Genomic DNA, 23,203 nt, shown 5'->3' with positions numbered 1-23,203 from the left:
ACTTCCCCAAACCAAACCCTTGCTTGTCCCCAAGCAAGAACTAGACTCGATCCTAAAACCTAATGGAACGAGTTCAATCTCAGAGCGAAATGCAAACTGTAAGGCCTAAAGCAATTTAATGCAACAACCAACAATCAATTAGCAATGTGAATCATGCAAACGAATTATGAAGTCGTCAAAAACTGCTGAACCGTCAAAGATAGAGACTTATCAATATGGACTCTCACGGGTCGCTCAAATCACTCAATATATACAGGTGAGTATATGTAAAAGATAGAAAGAATTTTATTTGTAGTGACCCTCACCTAAATACGACCTATAAGAACATGCCTGCAATATAATATGAAAGTAATCTCTACAACCGTACATATGCATTCCAACCGAACAGATGACCATGACACATGCCGAGGTAAATATGGATATGTGAGGCTATGGGCAAGAAGAGGCAAAACAATTATGGAAATGTGGAGGTATAGGTGATCAAGCTAGTACCCTAACAGAACCATATGACAATATCCAACTTCTTTCTCAAAATCAACAATAAAACCGGTGCTAGTTATCAAGCACAGACCTCGCAATCTCCATAGTAATCAATCAACCAACTCCCCATAAGATACAAATGAAACATGGGAGCAAAAATCGCCATATAATAATGACTTTGAATTATGCGAATTGATTTTTCTTCTTCTCGGGCTGCAGTCGATCGACCAGAATGGGTAGTCGATCGACCGTATTTGAACAGTACAACACTCTTTTTTCTTTCTTTCGAATCATTTTTTCTCTTCTCTTTTTTCTTTTCATCTCTTCCCAACTTTATCTCAAAATGAGCATTAGCTACCAAAAATGAAGCAACAATACCAAAACGTAAACTACTAGCTTGACAAAGGCAGGCTAAATGTAGGATGTAGTTAACGGGACAAAAAGGCTATTTTTGGCAGTGTGAAGCTTATGGGCAAAATGAATAAAGGGATGACCTCTTCCACATGTGTCAACTAACCACGAACCGAATGCACACATGTATTAAGCAGATTAAGTTCATATTTATGCATATTTATGTAACATGCCTCATAAGGAGTAACTACTCACATCCTAAATAAACTGGTCATAAATGTCACCAGTTATAAGCTCTAAATCTCAGAATATAATGTAGTTTGCCAAAATTTTAAGTCAAGTCTCAAGTTCAGCAAGAAATTTAACGAAAACTCGTAGACTATGGATATATGATCCTACTAATAACATGTCAATTAAGCAAGGCTTAGGCAAAAACAGATGTAAATGCAATGTCATCATTGAAATACTACCGTTCCGACTCGACCTAAATGCTAAAATAAACGTGCAGTTTTTTGAAATTTTTCAAATTTTTCAAATTTTTCTGAAATTATTTTTGTATATATAAGGGGAAATAAATAACAAATGCAAGACAAAAATGTAAACGTGAATGCAAGCAAATGAGATGCAACGCAAAACCCTTCCCCAAACCAAATCACACAATGTCCCAATTGTGCAAAATCATGTAATGAAATGAAAGGAAAACGGGAAGTTGCGTGAAAACTAAACAAGACATGAAGTAAGGACTCGGAACTCACAAGACTTTAAGCGCAGCAAAAGGAAACCTCCCCAAACCAGCGTGGGCTAGGAGGTTTCAGTAGCCAGTAGTGCTACCGATAAGTACCTGAAAAGACAAACAATACCACGCATAAATCCGAGAAAGCAATGTGGAAGCGGTAATTATGTGCAAAAATTAAAAACAGAAGAAAACAGAAATATGGCGGAAAATAAAGAGGAGGGAAGACTCCCTCAATTCCGCAAAACGACCAAACACAGCAGGGGAAGGTCGAGAACAGGTACAACAGCGACAATGGTCGATCGACCATGTAAGTCACTCGATCGACTGGAAAGAACAGGAACAGAAGCTCCTGGAAGTCGCAACTCAGTCGATCGACCATAGGGGGCAGTCGATCGACTGGAAAAACTGCTGTAACTTTCTGATTTCTTCGAATTAGCTCGATAACTTGAGCTATCAAGGTCTATAGACTTGCAAACACACATAATAACGTGCCCAAAATTGCGCAAAACCCAAAGCAACAGTATAAAGTATTCAAAATCCTAAGAAAACTTATTAAAATGCGAAGTCTCGCGCACACAAAACAATAAAAAGAGTCCAAAAGCAATAAAATGTTTGAAAAATCTCAATCAACTAATAGTTGATCAAGAACGGCCAGGGAAAGGCCCACTTGGTCGGCTTCTGGCTACTAGAGGTAGCCTCTACAGTGCTCATCTTCTCAGCTGCACTCTTCTTAGCTCCAACATCCGCAGAACTCAATGGATCAACATGTCGGACATCTTCCCACTCAACGACCTCCTCAAGCTCGTCAGAATCCAAATCGGACTCCGTCACTTTGACTGGCTCATCATCGGGCTCCTCATCAGTGCCATAGCTAAGGCATCCTAGACCGCCTCTTTGAACGATTGGCTCCTTCACAGCTGGAGCAACATGTAGCTTTTCCTTCCCCAAACCAGCTCCTGCAATATTCAAAACAGAAGAATCTTCCTCCAATTTGCTTCCAGTCTGGGGCGGAGGTGTCACAACAGGAATAGGAACAGAGATAGGCATATCAGGAAGTATAAAATAAGATTTCTTCTCAGAAACCGTATTGCAAGTTATCGGCCACATGGGGTCTTTCTTCTTAGCGGTCGGAGCAAAGACGATGGAGTGTTTCCCCACTTTGAAGGTCAAAGTCCCTGAACCAACATCTATAACTGCACCAGCAGTGTGCAGAAATGGTCTACCTAGTATGATAAGTATGTGGGCATCTTCGGGCATATCGAGCACAACGAAGTCAACAGGGAATAAAAACTTCCCTATTTGCACAGGAATGTCCTCTAAGACTCCTCTAGGCTGGACCGCAGAGCGATCAGCCATCTGTACGGTCATGTTGGTGACATCAAACCTATTCAATTTTAACTTCCTAGCAAGACTCAAAGGCATTACACTAATACTGGCTCCTAAGTCACACAAGGCCTTCTCAATAGAAAAGGTGCCAATATTACATGGGACGGAAAAACTACCTGGGTCTTCTAGCTTATGAGGTGCAGTATGGGTCAAATAAGAGCATGACTCCTCAGTTAGTGCGACAGTATGCACAGTTTCAAGTGACTTCTTTTTAGACAATAATTGCTTCAAAAATTTCATGTAAGCAGGCAGTTGATTGACTAATTCAAGAAAAGGAACTTGTACGTTTAAGCTACGAACAACATTTTCAAATTTATTAAACGATACCTGTTCCTTCGTCGGCAATAATCTCTCCGGATAAGGGACTGAAAGAAGCAACTTAGCCCTCTCCTCTAAATCTCTCATGCCGGCATCGGTGGATTTAGGCTGAAAATCCACGACCTTCTCTTTGTTGAAGCTTGAACCCTCTTCAGACCGTCTCAAAAATGAGCCATTAACCGTCATCGGGTCGTACTTCGGAACTGGAACTGACCCATCAGCATTTGGGTATTGCCTCAATGTTTTCAGAGTTGTCGTACCCCGAAACAAGTGATCCCTCAAGTTATTAGGCATTGGAAGACGAAAAGATTCACTATCAGCAGCGTTGTCAGTCGATCGACTGACTGACTTCTACAGGACCAGAAGCTACTGTTTGTCGCGGACTGGTCGATCGACTGGGTATGTCAGTCGATCGACTGACATACCTGGTAATCGTCTTTTTCTTTCCACTGTTCGTTCCAGCTTTCTTCTGACTCGGCTCCGCCTCATCTTTTTCAGCAATGTCCTCGACCATAGCGGGCCCATCAAGGGTAGACCCACTCCTCAAAGTAATGGCATTAAGGGTCTCCTTTTGATCCGTCTGAGTCGGTAAATGTCCCGGAGCTCAAGTTGTATTCTTGCTTGCCAATTGGGCAATTTGGCTCTCTAACATCTTCATCCCGGCTTCTCTAGCTTGAGACTCTTTCAGCAACAAATTCTTCAATTCGGCAAATTCGGAACCTTGGGACTGCTGCTGCTGCTGAGGAACATATGGAGACTTTTGGAACTGTTTTTGCTTATGAGGGGGCAAATAATTCTGCTGCTGCTGTGGAGGTTGAGTCGAATTCAAGAGATTTTGGCTACTCCACCTCAGATTCGGGTGGACATCCGGCTCATAATAAGTGTTCGTCTGCCTATAATGTTGAAAGGCAGCACAAGACTCGAAGGGATTAGGACAATTGTCTAAAACATGTCCCTCAGCTCCACATCTTTTGCAGAGGAAAGGACCGTCTGAAACAGCATTCACATGATAGATCCCTCCTTTTGAGGCTCCTCCCAACTCGTACTTATCAAACCTCGCCGTGAGAGCCTCTAGTGCAGCTACAGAAGGAGATTCAGCACTTCTCCTTTGATTTCCCCTGGAATTCCCATATTCAGCTTTATGGGTGGCCAAATCATCAATAATTTTCCACCCCTTAGTCTCTTCAACATTCTCCTGGAACCTACCACTAGCTGCAGCATCCAGGATAGCTCTTTGATCATCATAGAGCCCATTACAGAACTGATTGCATAGGCTCCACTTCTCAAACCCATGGTGCGGAATAGTTCGCACCAACTTCTTGAAACGGACCCACGCCTCATGAAAATTCTCATCCGGACCCTGTTTAAAGCTCGTGATCTGAGCTCTAATGGCATTCGTCTTCGAGGCAGAAAAATACTTCTTGTAGAATGCTAGGGCCAAAGAATTCCAGTCAGTGATCCCATTAGCAGCTCGGTCCAGGTCTCTGTACCACTCCCTTGCAGCATCACGAAGGGAGAATATAAACATAGTCTCCTTTACCTGGTCCTGGGTCACACCGGTTGGTGGGGGTGTGGAACAGCAATAATCAATGAATGTCTCCATATGCTTGGCCGCATCTTCATTTGCAGCTCCCCCGAATTGGTTTCTCTCAACCAAGTTAATGTAAGAAGGCTTCGGCTCGAATTTTCTGTCTTCCCCTGGTAGTGCGAATCCTTTGTAAAGATTCGCAGCTGTCGGCTCAGAGTGATTGGCTATACTCTCTTCTTCAGCCATGACTGGAAAATCTGGAGATGTGACGGTCTCAGCTGAAGAAGTGGAAACGGGAGATGAATGTGGATCCTCCTCAAATAGCTCATTGTCGTAGTAACTAGACAGAGTACTCATCTCTTCCTCTGTCGGCAATACTCTAGATGATCGTCTCAACTCATGCAAAAGTCTTCTCAATCTCAGGATTGAACGGTAGTAATTCACCACCATGTGACCTGCGCATAAGAAGAAACTACAAATAGAATATGAGAATAGTTTAAGGAACAGATATCCCTTAAACTAATAGAAAGACTAAAAATAAAACAACTAAAAATTTTAAACAATGCTTCCCCGGCAACGGCACCAAAATTTGATGCCCGTCGTTGTGTGCACCAAAGATAAAATTTATAATACCTATTAAAACTAACAGAAGCTAGTGGTAACAGGGTCGAACCACAGGGAGGCGATGCAATTATTAGTTGTCTAATTTTAAGTCTAAATGTAACGGTGTGTGGGGGTTTGATTTGATTGGGTCTATACTAATGGCAATAAAGGACAGTAAACTAATTAAACGGATAAAATCTAGAATTAAAAGGGTGCTAAGATGGTCGGTTCACTGTAGTTTCGGCGGCAGCATACTAGGTAGGTCTGAAATAAATCACGTGAGACGGGAAACTAAGAAGTCCTCTCGGTCCAGTCTTAACAAGTAGCATCTTTCGATCTCGCTACATGTCCCTAATATCACTAGTACTAACTCTCGTCCTGAAAACTGACTAAAAACCTAAACTTTACCTATCTTTCGATCTTAGCATAGTTTAGTCATTTTAATTGGTAGTCTAACAACCTTCCCTATCTTTCGATCTATTAGGTCAGTCAATTCCTAAGCATTCAACTAGTCGCGTGCACTCGATTCGTCAAATATAGAATTTAAATCAATTAAAACGAAGACAATCTCAGTGTGGCCAGTCGATCGACCAGGGAACCCAGTCGATCGACCGGCATACGATTTCAGGTCATGCTAATTTTAATGCCGCCTAACCTACAGATTCCCTATATCCTAGCACGAATAATTTAGCTACTCATGACTATTACGAAAACAACAACAAGATTAATGAAATAAACTACTGAATTCATGCTTGAAATAAATAAACAAATAGCATAAAATGATAATTTTGGCTTCCGGAAACTAACTAGCAATTCTATACTACAACGAAATAAAGCAAACTGAAATAAGAGCAGAAGAATACCGTAAAAGCAGGAAGGACGATCAAAGACCAGATGCAAAAGTAAATTGATTGAATGATTAAAACTTATAATACCAAACCCTAATTAATAACTGAATAAAACTGGATTAAAAACTAGATGAAAATTAGATGCTTATTCTCAAAACTAAAGCTACGTTATATAGGAATACAACGTAGTTCTTATTCCTTAACCTAATATACAATGGGCTTTGAAACTCTCGATCTTTTAATTCACGTCTGGAATAGCGGCTTGGTCGATCGACCATGCAAGGCAGTCGATCGACTGCTCTTCGCTGAACAGTAGCTACTGGAACTCGTGGGTTGGTCGATCGACTGAAGTAGCTGATACTTGACTTCTAACTTCTCGTGGATTTGTCTTTCGGGCCTCGAAATACGCACCAAGCTCGTTCCTTGAGTAAATACTTCACTTCAAATGCAATGCAAGATACTCGGGGACGGATTTAGCTCAATTTCTACTCATTTCCGCATAAATCTGCAATATTACATAAAAATACGAAAGTAGACGAAATGGGGCAAATAGTAGCATAAACTACACAAATGAGCTCTGAAATGCGTGTAAAATGGGATGTAAAACATCATATTTAGGACATGCATCAGCGGTCAGCCTCCGGGCACAACGAGGACGTTGTGTTATTTAAGTGGGGGAGTTTGTAACACCCCAAGAGTTTGAGAGAAAAAAAGTTGTCCCACATGGGGAAAGTAGGAGGCTTGTGATATGTTTATAAAGGATTCGACCCAACACTTAGTTACAAGGCCTTGTGCTTTTGGGCTTAGTGAGGACAAATATGGGCCCAAAGGTGCACACCCATCTTATTTTGTTGTGTTACGACGGTGGTGGGTCAGGTTGTTATATTCATAGTCTAGCATTTCATCAAACATGATATGTGAATAAGTTGAAGAACAATAAGCAAGCATTCATATGAACTCATTAAGCATAAATCCATCCCATGATTAACTCCCCTAATCCCCCACTAATCTTAGTTAAGTAACTACTCACTTATAATCATGGAAAACATGTTATCAATGGTGTCAATCATCACAACAAGTATAAACATAACAAGAGAGTGAGGAAATAAACAATAAAGAGTAAAGAGTAAAGAAATTATACCAAACTTAAGATGAATACTTGGAAAGGAAAGAATAATAGAAAATAAACATGATTGATTTATGAAGAGTTGTCAATTCTCCAATAATAAACCAATAATCTTCAATTACCCAATAATAAACTTGAACAATAATTAAGGAAAGATTAATGTGGAATATTTGGGATTAATCTATTCTAATATACTCCTAATGAAGGTTTAATCTAATCTAAAGAATACTTAATCTAATCTAAGAAAACTTGGTTCTTTGGTTATTACCAATGGAGTATATATAGTGGTACATTATTAGGTTCAGCAAGGATATATTAGTAAATAACAATGCTAAGTGTTGAGTAGAGCTTTGCAAGTCCTGAGAGAAATGCGCGGATCCTAGGTCTAGGATGCTCATCCTGAGCTCGGGATGCGCGGATCCTCAGACAGTATCTTCTGAACTGGCAAAGCAGCTCGGGACGCGCGGATTGAGTCTCGGGACGCGCGGATCCTGGGACAGCTTGTCCATTTGAGCTCGGATTGTAAAACGGACGTCATTTCCTCATCCGGACTCCTATTGGAGTGATTCAAAAGCCTAGACCACTTGATTTTTCGACGCCAATTCATCTAGCATACTTTCAGAGCCAAACAAGCAACTCTTGTTTTGGTTCCGAGCAATTTCTTCTTGTAATGGATTCTTTCTCATCATCCTTACTTTTAAGCCTATGATCCTTCTATATACTCTTTATTCCTACATCCTTGGTCATCATTCTTGCCTCCTCTTCATACTAATTCATCCAAGATCGTCAACAAGCTTCCAAATATGCACGGGAGACGGAAATTCCGCCTCATTATCTCCTTTCCTATAAGACATATAAAATGCACTAGGAAAGCAAAATAGGAAGGAATTGACGGATAAAATGGCCATGAAATGCTATATTAGTATGCAAAATAGGTTCAATTAAGGGACTAAATGTGTGCAATTAAGAGTCACATTAATAAACTTGCGAACGGTTTCAATTAAATCATAATTAAAATAATTAAATCTAAACATGCTTATCATACAAAAATTAGACTAGTTCTTAGCCTAGAAAACCGTGGCACACGACACAAACACACGACATACATGCGAGACAATCAAATCGACACAAACAATTCTAATTCATGCAATTTTAATTAATTAAACTATCATGTAAATAATAACCAGATTAAATCATAAAAACCTGTATAACCTAATTTAAACAAGCAAACCACATGTTCATGCATACATCTCATAATTCATGCTAAAATACGAATTAGAATTAAACAATTTTATTATTTAATCTAATTAAGTCATAATTTAACAAATAATATCAAAGATGTAAACTTGTAAATTAAATATACTAATTAAACATGAAAAGCATGTTATAATTTCAAATCCAAAAATTAACATAGATCTAATCATACGAGAATAAAACTAGCATGTTTAACTATAAGACATAGAAAACAATTCATATGACAATACAAAATGTCTAAATCCTATCAGAAAACAAAACCATCCAAATAATAGGCCATCCATAGGCATTCAACAACAATAATGAGCCCGTCCTTCTCCATGATTATCAACAACAAAATAAATATCACATAAGTAACATAATTAATACGATAAATATAAAAAGCGATAATTAAAAAAAATAAATTGTATTAAAGAGGAGAAGGAGTGGTTTTTGGAACCCTCGGCTCACATTTATCTGTGACAATGCTCCACGAACATCGGGACAAGCTTCTTGATATGTCTACGACAATTTTCAAATAAACAAACGAAATCGAACTCAAATCGGACAAACACGTTTCACGTGTAAACCAATGTTTGCGCAGCAAACTTTCAATCCGAAAGATGTTTTGGAATCCATACACAACAAAGTTTTGATGTTTTACAAAACCCAAACTGAAAACGCTTTTAAACGATTAAAAACGAGTGACAACAGGGGTTGGACAGAACGCGACAAAGGGTAAAGAATTGACCAAATTAATGCTCTAAACCTTACCAATGTTGTTGTACGAAGGCACGAATAAATAAAGGGCACTATCTAAATTGTGTATGTCAAATTTGGTGAATTGTGGTGGTGTTTTGATGGAATTTCGAAGGGGATTTTCAAAGGGCAGGCGAGTGCTCTGTTTTGGCGGGTTCGTTTTGTCGAGGAAGAAGATGAAGTTCTTCTTCAACTTTTATGGGTGCTTGAGAATATGGCTAAATTTTGTATGTCCCCCTTTTATGATATGAGGAATGGGAGCTTATATAGGCTCAGACATGGTATCGAATTGGCTCCTCGTTAAAGCTTTCAACTAGAACAACATTTATATCTTTACAAACTATTCTTAGTAGAGTGATAAGAGAAGGTCGGATCCCAAGGGACGGGTATTGATTTAATATTTCAATTGCAAGTAGTTATGTCTTAAGGTGTCACAAATTTGGGTTGAGATGAGATGCAATCTAGATTAATCAACAAGATGAATGCAAATTAACGAAAACAAAGTAAAGCAATTAAAGGGGTTTGTAAACAATTTATTAAGGGCACTAGGGTATCATGGGTTCATAAGAGAATCATATAAATAGATCATACAAACATGTTCTCAAATAGATGCAAGCAACTTATTGTTGTGATGGAATCGAGTTAGTGTATATCTTACAATTCCTAGGAAGATTTAGGTCCCGGAGCCGAGTCGATCAAGACTTTACAACACCTACAAGTCAACTTAGTCTCTTCCTATTCAACTCTATGCATGGTCTAACAAGGCTTGAGTTGGCTTATATCTTACAAGCCTCATTGAAAAGAAAAGAGAATCATGCTAGGATTGTCAATCGAGCATTTCATCAAGTATAACATGTGCATAAGCTGAAATCACAACAAGCAAGCATTAAATTATGAAAGCATATTAAATTAAGCATAGATCTAATCCCATGATTGATTTTCCTAATTCCCCATTAACCCTAGCTAAGAGACTACTCACTCATGATCAAGTTTAACATGCTAATAAGGATGTCAATCATATTAACAAAGCAAAATATGATGAATAAAGAATGTAATTAACAATAATTGAGCAAAGGTAAAAGGGATTGTACCAACTTGAGATGATCCAAATAATTAAGCAAAGAATAATAGAAGGAAACTTGATGATTGATGGAGAGTTGTCAATCCTCTAATAAACCCCAAATAATCTTCTAATTACCCAACTAAAATTAAGAACAATTGAGAGATTAAGGAAATATTAAGATGTGATTAATATTAAAATGTGTATTATAACTTAGATTAAGACTAAATTAAGAGATTAGAAGGAGATTAGTACTTTATTCTAAGATGATAATCATCTAGGTAGTACAATAGGGTATTTATACTAAAATTAAGTACAAGAATTAGGGTTACTAAGAGCTTAAATGACGATTAAGAACCTAAGAGAAGTTTGACGATTTGCAAGTCCCGTAGGAACACACACGAGCTGAGTAGAAGGTCCCTCGGAGACACGCGCGTGCTGGCCTGGAGCATGCTCGGGACGCCTGGATCCTGGGACAGAGTTCATCCTCTATTCTTGACTGCCTAACAATCCGTGGGGATTGACTTAGGGTCGTGGGGATCTTCATCATTGCCCAATTTACTTGATTTATTTGCTTAGGCCTTTAGTATTGGTCTCCCCTTCGATGCTTGATCATTAGATGCGATCCATTTAGCTCCATTTTTCTCCATAAATGAAAGGCTAGCAATCCTCTCCTACCAAGGACACAAAACCTCAAAGAATATGCAAAATAGGGAACTAAAGATAAGAAATGACCCTAATAGTCGCTAGAAAGCATGGGAACGAGGTTAATTTGGGGACTAAATGTTGGAAAATGTGTCCTCAATAATAGTGCGATCACATGATTTAATATCATAATTAAATCTCATATTAAGAATACGTAAGGGATGATTCATTATATAATCAGCTGATCAACATTAATCGGTAACGATTGGCTTGCTGGAGTTTGACGTTACTGTCGTGGGACGGTGGTGATCAGTTGCTCCCTTAAGGTCACATACCTAAAGGATGATGCCCTTATCAGTAAAGTTAATTAATTAATTGTATGTCCATACAAGTTGATTATTTCCTTAAATATGAACAATTTATATTTATGAGATGAAATATGTATCTTATTATAATGTGATTAAATAAGATCCTATTTAGTGAATTAATATGTTAATTTACTAAATTATGTTGAGGTTTTATAAATGTTTCGAGGTAGAGGTAATTAGTTATTTACATTTACAAGAGGTTGTAAATTTAACTAACTAGCTATTATGGGACCCATTATATGTTGATATAATGATAAAATATTACTCAATAAGTTGAGTGAATATATGTTTGTTAACTTGTCACATAATTATTGTATGATCAAATTAATATTTAATTATGTAAGATAATTAAACATAAGACTTATAAGCATTTGTGGGACAAATATTATAAGACGAAAATGGACCATAATGAGTGCATGGCACCGGTTTTTGGGAGGAGATAGGACACTTGTCCTAAGTCTTCTATTTTGTCCAAAAACCTTATGACACCAACAACACTTGTCATGTTTCCTCCACCTTATAAGACACTTGCCATAAAGCATTTGCATGAGGATTTTTTTGAGAAGAAAAATGCTCTAAAAAGAGATAAGTGGCCGGACCACTTATGTGAGAGGAAGGACTTTTTTGTTCTTATATTTTTTTCCACTCATTCTCTCACAAGATGCTTTATATGCAAACTCTCTCTCATATTCATTTCTTCTCCACCAAAACTTGAGTTGTTTGATTCAAATTATTCAATAAGATTACTAATATTATTAGTGTAATATATGAGTATTAATAATCAATTTTAAGGTAAACTACTAAACAAATATCTAGCACATATTATTTAGTAGTGATAAGGGATAATCTTGGGTGCAATCAAGAGGAGTGGCTTCTATACTTGAAGTCTTTGGAGGATCATCCTAATATTCATCATAGCTCAAGAACAAGTGAAGGTATGAGACCTTACTTGTGCCCATAAATCCGAAATTTACAATGTAAGGGCATTGTTTTCTTATAAATCTTTCCTTTTGTTATGCATGCACTAGATCTAAAGAACAAATAATTAACAAGTTAATTAGTTCACTATTAGAGGAGTCTAATAATCGGTATATGAACCTAACAAGTGGTATCAGAGCATAAGGATGTTGCATGCATAATCGGTTATTGTTTTTCCGAGTTAAAAAGTTAACATATAAAACTAAAAATTTGTGATTTATAAGTATAAACCACGAAACCATCATGAATGTTATATATTCTGGTCCTAAAATGTTCTTAGGTCATTTTTATGATTTATGGAAATTTATTGCTCATTTTATTGATTTTTGGTCATTTTATTACATTTTTTATGACTAAAATGAGAATTCAAATGCTAAAAATAGTTAAACTAAGTCTCTGACCTTGAAAATTTTATATGACCTCACATGTATATTTTACAAGTTGTGTGTAAAATCTCGTATTAATTGGATTAATATTGCATGATTTATGATTTTTATGAGATAAAAATAGATTAAAAGAGGTTAAATGGTTAAAAATAGTTATATTTCGAATAGGGCCATGAAACTTTAATATGTTGTCACATGCATAATTTACAGAGTGTATGTAAATTTCGAGATTAAATGATCTCATTTAGCATGATTTATGAACTTTTAGTGTAAAAATGGCATAAATAGTGACTATTTTGGCATAAATAGCTAAAACGTATTGCATGGCATGAGAAAATTATTTTAGATTGCGTAAATATCCCACTAATAAGATCTAAGGTTGTAAAAATTATTGGATTAATTTTCGGATACTTTAAATGTTTTATGAGATAAAACCGATAAAATGCAACTATATTTTCTCAAAAATTAATTCGAAAATTTTAACCATGATTTTTGATATTATGAGTGTCATGAAATTATTCCAGAATATTCAAATATTTAAAATTCAAATTTTGAAATTTTTATAATTTAATTTGGATTTATTTCATAAATATTATGATTTTAAGGTAAAAAATGAGCATAAAATTCAATCAAGTTGAATTATTGTAAAAATTGAGTGATGACTAATTTTTGAGTCCTAAAATGTTTTAGGATAATTAACTTGAGCTTAGATGTGATTTAAGTGTTAATTAGTGATTTTAAAAGGTTATTATCACGCATTTCCATAAAACCGGGTTATATGTACGACATAAGTTAAATATGGCGATTTGGCACATCATTTGGCATGATAGGTACATATTATAATGCTGCATATTTCAATTGTTGAATGTCTTTTATTTATGTAATTTTGAATTATGTAATTTTATCTTAGTATGGCCTTAGTTTTAATCGATATTACCCGTAATGAAAGGGAATATTGATTCGATTGTAATTTAATGTGATCTCGTATCACTTTTATTTTTATTAGTTTTTCCATTTTACAAATGTATAATAGGAATAGCTTTGTATTTTTATTACTATTTGTAATTATGGAGTATCTTCAAAGACGGTGCCATTCGGAAAGGTGATCCGACGAAGACGGTGTCTTGGGAGGCGTGTCACTTGAAGATTTAAGGGACCAATGGAGTTGGTTTCCGAATATGTAATAGATTATTAGATTTTCTATTTTAGGAAGGCCATACTAGGAACTTTATTATTGCTTAGCATTTCTTTTAATATGTTACATGCATTGCCAAATCGCCATAAACAACATGCATATCAAATCGAGTCATTGACCGTGTCAATTATAATTATCGTAGTTCACCACTTTAGTTCACTTAAAACGTGATAGATAATAAATTGACAAGACCTCTCACATATAATAATTGATAAATAGCCTTACCAAATAGTAGAAACCGTGAATCCCAATTTCATAAGGGAGTTAAGCCGGCTTCACCGTAATACAAACCTTGTTACGTTGGGTAAGTGGGTGATAAAATGTTATTACATCGAAATTTGGATTGAGCTCAACGGAAGTATTCATGACCGTAGTCGCATGTGTTCCGGGCTAAAGATGAAAATTAGTGTAATTTTTATCGACCGAGAGTTTTAAAAGTAGAATCGATTAAGAGGTTAATCCACCGAGTTATATTAATAAGGGATGACTCGGCTCACCGTACCCGTATTAATATGAATTTGGATCTCGGAATCATTTATATAGTTGGGTGGAGGTCACTATATAAATGCAATACTTGTAGTGTAATTCACGAGTATTATTGAAATGATAGATATTAATTATTTCCTCCATTTCCGTTTTTGTAGTTAATTATACGCAATGAATTCATCTAATAATCCTACACCAATCACCGTTGATACATGGCTCCAATCATTTGATGAAAAATGCTCCGAGTATGACAATGATACGATTAGAGAATTACGCGTTGGCATTGATCAGGATGGAAATTTTTGCTTCTTCACCACCTCCACACCACCCACTCCAATATTATTGCCCACCACCTTGGAAAGAAAATCTTGTGAAGAAAATCTAATAAAACCCAAGGCATCCATGTTTTAAGAAACAAGGAGAAATATTAAATTCAGTGGGAGTTCTAGCAAGAGTGTCCTTGCAAATGAAAGGAGTAATGGTATTAATAAAGGAAAGGCAAAGATGGGTGAGAAACCCAAACCTGATAATGAATTGGAAATGGACAGTGGGACTACCAAAACCAAGACCAAGAAGGGTGCCCAATCCTATGAGGAATGTCATTATTCTAATGTCATGGGCCATTAGAAGCGAAATTGTCCCAAGTATTTGGGAGATATCAAAGTTGGACTTATTACTCCAAGTGGGACTTGGAAATGTGGAAAAGCTAAACAAGAGTGATATGAATCTCCGACAAGGAAATGGAGCTAGGGTAGCCACCACTTCAAGAGGGACTTATGTACTTGTTTTAGCTAAAAGCTTTGAGTTGTAATCAACATAGTTGTTATTATGTACCGATTATGTCTAAAACATTATTTCCATTTCTATGTGAGACATGAAAGGATTTATATTTTTCCATCAAAGACAATTGTTGTATTTTGTTGAAAATAGACATAGCTGTGAGCCATGTCACTTATCTTTATGATATACAAGTTTTAGACACTTCCAACTCAAGCAATGATATCTACATAATACGATCCAAAAGACTCATAACTAGGAATCCAAATGATTTGTACATTTGACTTTTTCAATTAGGTTACATAAATGAGAAACACATTAAATGCTAGTGTCGACTGGATTTAGGCCCTGTTGTTTCTGGCTTATTTTCAGCCCATTTCGATTCATTTCGCTCTATTGATTCGATTGATTCATTCGATTCGATTGATTCACTCCATTCGATTGATTGATTGATTGATTCATTCATTCGATTTGATTGATTGATTCACTCCATTGATTGATTCATTTCGATTCGATTCGGCTCGGCTCCATTAAATTCAGCTCATTTCAGCTTTACTAATTTAAATAATAGTTATTATTAATTTTGTTAACAATAATACTATTTTTTTAATATTAATATTATTTATTATTATTATAATTAATAATATTGTTAATAATTTATTTATTTATTATTATTACTATTATTATTATTATTATGATGATGAATATTATTATTAAAATGATTAATAATGTTGTTGTTGTTGTTGATATTATTATTATTATTATTATTATTATTATTATTATTATTATTGTCGTTGTTATTATATTATTATTGGTATTATTATTAAAATTCATAACATTTATTGGAATTATTATTAAAATTCATAACATTTATTATTAATATTATTAATGAGGCACACCGAACCGACTTGACTCACTTGCCAATACGGGGTCTTACAAGTCAACACGCTTGCCAACATGGTTACAAATTCGCTTGGTACCCTACGAATCACAAATCGTTAAAAGCGAATTCTATCAAGTTGATTACTGAAAATACATGTAACACATTTTGTATAAGCGAACCGCGAATCGATAAGGCGTATTCATAGCGAATATGGTAATCGTGCTTGCCAAACCATCATTTGAGGTACACATAAAACCTATAAATATCTCACTATTCACCAATCAATGGTAAAAACTTCTCACCAACAACTTCCTCTCTCTAGAAGTAAGACTACTCGAGCTACTACAAGAGGGCACATAGACCTTAGCTTCAAGCAAGGTCCCGACTATCCATCATTACCGTAAGGCATCAGAGAAGGACCTTTTGCATACCCTCTGAGGCCTTTGTTACGCGTGAAAGATCCATCCGAAGAGAGCAAGCATAGGCTCGAGATGCCATATGAGAGTAGGGCGTTGACTCAACCTGAATTCGAGCAACGCTTACTTGAGTGTTTTTATTCTAAACAATTATTTTACTAATATCATTATTAATATGACCATATTATTTATTATTGTTATTAAAAATATTATTAGTAGAAAAATACTATTTTTTCATTATTATAATTTATGATTATTCATATATAATATTATAATTTTTTTCTTATAAATATCAATTTTAGTATTACTATTATACTATGAATATTAATATATTATAGTTGATAATAACAATAATATTGAATACTATTATTATTATTATTATTATTATTATTATTATTATTATTATTATTAATATGATTATTTGATTCAATTCACTCAATTGACTTTTTATTCGATTGATTCATTCAAATTTCGGCTCTATTGATTGATTCGATTGATTGACTCCATTCGATTGATTGATTGATTGATTCAGCTCCATTGATTGATTCATTCGATTGATTGATTGACTCCATCCATTGAGTTGATTGATTGATTCGATTCGGCTAAAAAAGCCAGAAAGAACAGGGCCTTAATGAACCATTTGATTTTCAATCATATGGAATATGCGAATCTTGTCTCCTTTGCAATATGATTTGTACTTCCTTTAGTGGTAAAGGGAAATGAGCAAGTTATTTGTTGGGACTAATACATGCCGATGTATGTGTTCTAATGAGCATCACCACAAGGAGAATTTATGACTACTTCATCACTTTTACCGATGATTTCAGTAGATATGGGTATATTTACTTAATCAAATATTAAGTAAAGCATTTGAGAAATTTGTAAATGGTGTAGAGAACCAATTGGAGAAAAGACTAAAGCATTACGATCCGATCGTAGTGGCAAAGATCTAAGTAATAAATTTGATTTATTAAAGATGGATTATGACCTAGTGTCACTACCCATAAGATCAAACTAATATGAGTTGGTTTGCATTGTTGAACTCAATTTTGGGAATTTGCAATCCAAAACGGACAAATAATTCTAAACGGATGGTCAACCACGAGATACCTAGAATAGAGAGTCTATTAAACAGATGACATGGATAAGACTCGTATATTACATGAATCAAACTGCCATGTTAGGGATGACCTTTTGAAAGCTAATACATAGTCTAGAAAAACTCCTAATATTCCACCATATATATATGTTTGTAACTCACAAAGCTATCTCTCAAGAAGATAGATGTATTTCTGAGAGATAGAGTGGGAGTGAATTGGATCGTTACAAACATGTATTATAGTGTTACTTTGTGAAAGTAATAGAACTATAGAGTGGGAGTATAGTTGAACTATAATCTATAAAGATAGAGTGGGAGTACAGCTCAGTGGGAGTTTATCGCACATGTCTTATTGGTTAAAATATTGCTTTGGGAAAGTAATGGTATTATGACCTTGTCCCAAATCGACCTTGTTACATACGAGCCATAGCATTACAATCCGAAAATTGTTACTCAAGAGTATATTTAAATTAAAGCAAGGGTCTCTTTAAAGGTAAATAGAGCTTTAGAGTACTCAAATGCATAAGATTGACATGAAGATGTTGATCAAGATTAATTATATTAGGAATTGCCGCATTTCATTTTAATGAAAAATGGCAAATAAAATTCGCTTTTCTAAAATGGGAATTTAGAGAAGGATGTGTTTGGAACACAAACCTTAGATGAAGATCTAAGAATCCTAACATCTTATGCGTAGCTTTCTTAAGTGATCCTAGAATGGTCTTAAGCAAGTATTAAAGGATTATATTTTTCGTTTATGTGATAATAGTGAATGGTTTCATTCACATGATTGAAGAATCATGATTATACATGAAGTTAAGTGGGAGCCAGAATCATTTTTCCATGTCTTATATATTCATAACATATTACTTATTGAGAATAATGTACCAATGCTCTCTTCTGGCAAGAGTGATTGGGAGACTAGGAAAGGGATGCAAAGTATTCTAGATTTTGAATCTATGAGAGAGAATATTGGCATAGAGTTGAGAGTCTTATGAGGATAAGATCTTTCGTATCTATTTAACATCAACAAAGTTGAATACACTATTCATGTTTATGGAAGTGGAATTACTATGATTGAGTCATAGTCATTCACTGAACCTATTAAGTTGTTGGTCACATGAAATCGAATTCTAATGTTTCCGTCATTAGAACGATCATGTATGCCAACAGACGCACGTGTTGTAATGAACCATATTCTAGGAGCATAATGAGTCAATAACAAGTTAATTCATAAGATGGTCTTGTGAAAGCCTTAAAGAACAATTGAAGTCTTGTTCATATGTTTGGATGATAAACTGAGTTGGGTGTTGAAGGGTTGCACAAACTTTTCCAAACTCAAAAGGGATTTGTTGAAATCCTAGGGTGACTTATTGACTAAGGAGTAAGATACTAGAAATGTATTTTAGTGCATTGCAAATTCTACAAAAGCAATCTAAGTAAATTGTGATAAAATGGTCAACGTAGGGATTAAGGGTGAATCCCTCTACAAATGACTTTATCACAAAATATGTGATAACAGTGGGAGCATCTTTAAGTTAAAGAACCCAAGTCTAGCAAGAAGACTAGACAAATACTTAGAAATAAATTCAAGTTATTAGAAATAACATTGAAAGGAAGGAAATAGCAATTGATAAAGTTGGAATAAATGGATATAGGGTTTATCTGTTTGCCAAGCTTTTATTGCATTTTAACTAGTGTTAATAATACACTAAAGATTATAGGATATGAAGTAGTAATAGTGTATTGACTATTCATATGTGATAATCACATTTATCGTTCGAGTTTTATTAAACTCACCCATTACTTTGTTAAATCCAAATGGGTTGTTGAGAACAAATTGAACCCCATTAAAGTGAACTGGATTGACATGATATTCACCCATAGTTACTTATATGAGGTGACGTCTCGAAGTGACTAGAGTGTGATGCGATTGATGGCAAGTTCAAGTGCCATAGAGTCATACGGGATGAATGGTCGATCAAATAGACAGACTGTATGGGACACTCTGTCGGGCACTGACCGCTTATAGAGTTCTGGTAATTCATAAAGCCTAGTCGTGTTAAGAGCTACTATAGTATTCTTATGAGTCAATTATTTTGACTAGAGACTATTCGCCCAACTTGGCACAAATTTCTGATTAGCTTTGATTTATATACTCTACGACTTCGTAAATGAGGTCAAACTGGGTATATTTTGGGTTATGATGAACTGTGGCTGAACAAAGGGAATAGTGCAATAGGAATTGTCCACCCCTTGTCAGGGTTGTTTGAAATCTCAAGCCCACTCGAGGAGTTGTTAACTGGAAATGCGTGGCCACGCTCGGAAGGTATCTATGGTAGATAATTCCGATCAGACAGTTACTCTCCAGATCGAGGAAACCACTCAAGATATGATCAAGTATAAGTACGACCTGCAAGACACCTTGAATTGAGTGGGAGATTGTAATAGGACAAGAAAATTGGTGATGCACACTTGTCTCGGACAAGTGGGAGATTGTTGGAAAATGTGTCCTCAACAATAGTGTGATCACATGATTTAATATTATAATTAAATCTCATATTAAGAATACGTAAGGGATGATTCATTATATAGTCAACTGATCAACATTAATCGGTAACGATTGGCTTGCTAGAGTTTGACGTTATTGTCGTGGGACGGTGGTGATCAGTTGATCCCTTAAGGTCACACCTAAAGGATGATGCCCTTATCAGTAAAGTTAATTAATTAATTGTATGTCGATACAACTTGATTAATTCCTTAAATATGAACAATTTATATTTATTAGAGGAAATATGTATCTTATTATAATGTGATTAAATAAGATCCTATTTAGTGAATTAATATGTTAATTTACTAAATTATGTTGAGGTTTTATAAATGTTTCGAGCTAGAGGTAATTAGTTATTTACATTTACAAGAGGTTGTAAATTTAACTAACTAGCTATTATGGGACCCATTATATGTTGATATAATGATAAAATATTACTCAATAAGTTGAGTGAATATATGTTTGTTAATTTGTCACATAATTGTTGTATGATCAAATTAATATTTAATTATGTAAGATAATTAAACATAAGACTTATAAGCATTTGTGGGACAAATATTATAAGACAAAAATGGACCATAATGGGTGCATGGCACCGGTTTTTGGGAGGAGATAGGACACTTGTCCTAGGTCTTCTATTTTGTCCAAAAACCTTATGACACCAACAACACTTGTCATGTTGCCTCCACCTTATAAGACACTTGCCATAAAGCATTTGCATGAGGATTTTTTGAGAAGAAAAATGCTCTAAAAAGAGCTAAGTGGCCGGACCACTTATGTGAGAGGGAGGATTTTTTCGTTCTTATATTTTTTTCCACTCATTCTCTCACAATATGCTTTACTTGCAAACTCTCACTCATATTCATTTCTTCTCTACCAAAACTTGAGAAGTTTGATTCAAATTGTTCAATAATATTATTAATATTATTAGTGTAATATATGAGTATTAGTAATCAATTTTAAGGTAAACTACTAAACAAATATCAAGCACATATTATTTAGTAGTGATAAGGGATAATCTTGGGTGCAATCAAGAGGAGTGGCTTCTATACTTGAAGTGTTTGGAGGATCATCCTAATATTCATCATAGCTCAAGAACAAGTGAAGGTAGGAGACCTTACTTGTGCCCATAAATCCGAAATTTACAATGTAAGGGACATTGTTTTCTTATAAATCTTTCCTTTTGTTATGCATGCACTAGATCTAAAGAACAAATAATTAACAAGTTAATTAGTTCACTATTAGAGGAGTCTAATAATAGGTATATGAACCTAACACTAAATGTGCACAAATATGAGTCACATCAAACATCCCCAAACCGAACATTTGCTCGTCCCGAGTAAAGAGGCAACTAAAACTATGACCTTTATTTAAACTAGCCTACTAATATAGTCGATGTGAGAAAACTAGTGGGTCTCACTCCGCCCCTTCAACTCACAACAAGACATCATAAGGTAAGATGCCTTCTTGCAAGGCAAGGTGGGGCTTGCCAAAATGGTGATACATCCAAGCATTATGCACACAAAACAAGTAATGGATGCATCTACAAAAAGGAATAACCACTTTCCTCATCTAAGTGGCGGATATTATCTAAAAGGGAAGCAATCTAAGGGTACACACTCCATTATAGATATGGTTTCTTCAAGTTGCTAAGCCTAGGAGGATACCAACAAATCACCTCCAAATGGTGTCAAGCTAGGGTACCTTTGTCCACAATCGCTAAAGGCTTTTGTCAATAGTAGACTCCCTATGGTGTTAGAAACACTTTAGGATCGCGGAATTCCCCTTCTTGCCTAGAAAAGAAGAAGGGTCGTCCCCTCTCCACCATGCACAAAAGTGGAATCAATGGATAAAGGGATCAGTATGATTTTGAGTTTCATAATGGTAGTTTGCTTTTGATTTGTTATTCCCCCCAATTATTGTGGGATTTTGACATTTTGAGAACAATTTCTTGCCATTTCTTTGATGTTTGGCATTTTGATACTTGGCAAAGATATCAATTTTTTGCATTATTTGATCATTTTCAAAGTCACCCTAATTTGTAGTGAGGGTGCTTTTATTGAAGCATAAGAGTTCTCATTTTTGTACTCCTCTTTTCTTTGATGCGATTTGTGCAAACTTTTTTATTTTCATTTTGGTGCTTGAACTCAAATTGAGAATTTTTGTGCCCTTTCCCTTTTTGTGTGAAAGATATGATAGAAGTGGAAGAAGGTTGCATGGTTTCAAGGGTCACCTTGGAATAAACGTTAGCCAAGGAGTTATCACACCACAAAGTACCCTTGACTAGGCCTTAGTCCATGGGTCAAAGGATACTAGCATGACACATCCTAGGGTGTTTTGAAGATATTCTAATAAGCAAAGTCTCAAGAAGAAAAATTATCTACAAGGGTCTTATATACACTTATCAAGCTTCCCAAATAGATGTTTTCACAAAAATTTTCCTAGAATGCAACTACATGCCATGATGCAACTAGCATATATACAACCTAATGCAAATACTTCTATCAACTAGTATGCCATATAAACTAAATGCAAGCTCTTAACAACGCATTGGTTTATAACGCATCAACCAAAATAACGCCACATTGTCATTAACATATAAAAGGAGGAAGGAGATTTGGAAAGATCATACCATGCGGTCTTCTATTTCCTTCATGCCTCGAATGTGGCGTAGTCGGTCCAATGTGATAAGAGTGACAAACAAACACAAATATATACAATATGTACAATTCTACACTACAAAGGAATGAACATGTTTTTTGGATTTTTTTGGATTTTTCAATTTTTATCTTTTTTTCGATTTTTGAAAGCTGGGTTAGAATTTTCCATCCCCACACTAGTATGGGCATTGTCCTCAATGGTCAATACGATAGGAAATTATGCAATGCAATCTATAAGAAAATGTATGATTTCTAGACAAGTATGCAAACTATATGAAATATATAGCAAGTGATGCAACCTAATCTATCCTATATGATGCATGCTTTCGAT

This window comes from Silene latifolia, chromosome 2, assembly GCF_048544455.1.
Source record: "Silene latifolia isolate original U9 population chromosome 2, ASM4854445v1, whole genome shotgun sequence".
In the NCBI taxonomy this organism is placed as follows: Eukaryota; Viridiplantae; Streptophyta; class Magnoliopsida; order Caryophyllales; family Caryophyllaceae; genus Silene; species Silene latifolia.
Note: the sequence above shows the minus strand (reverse complement) of the source record.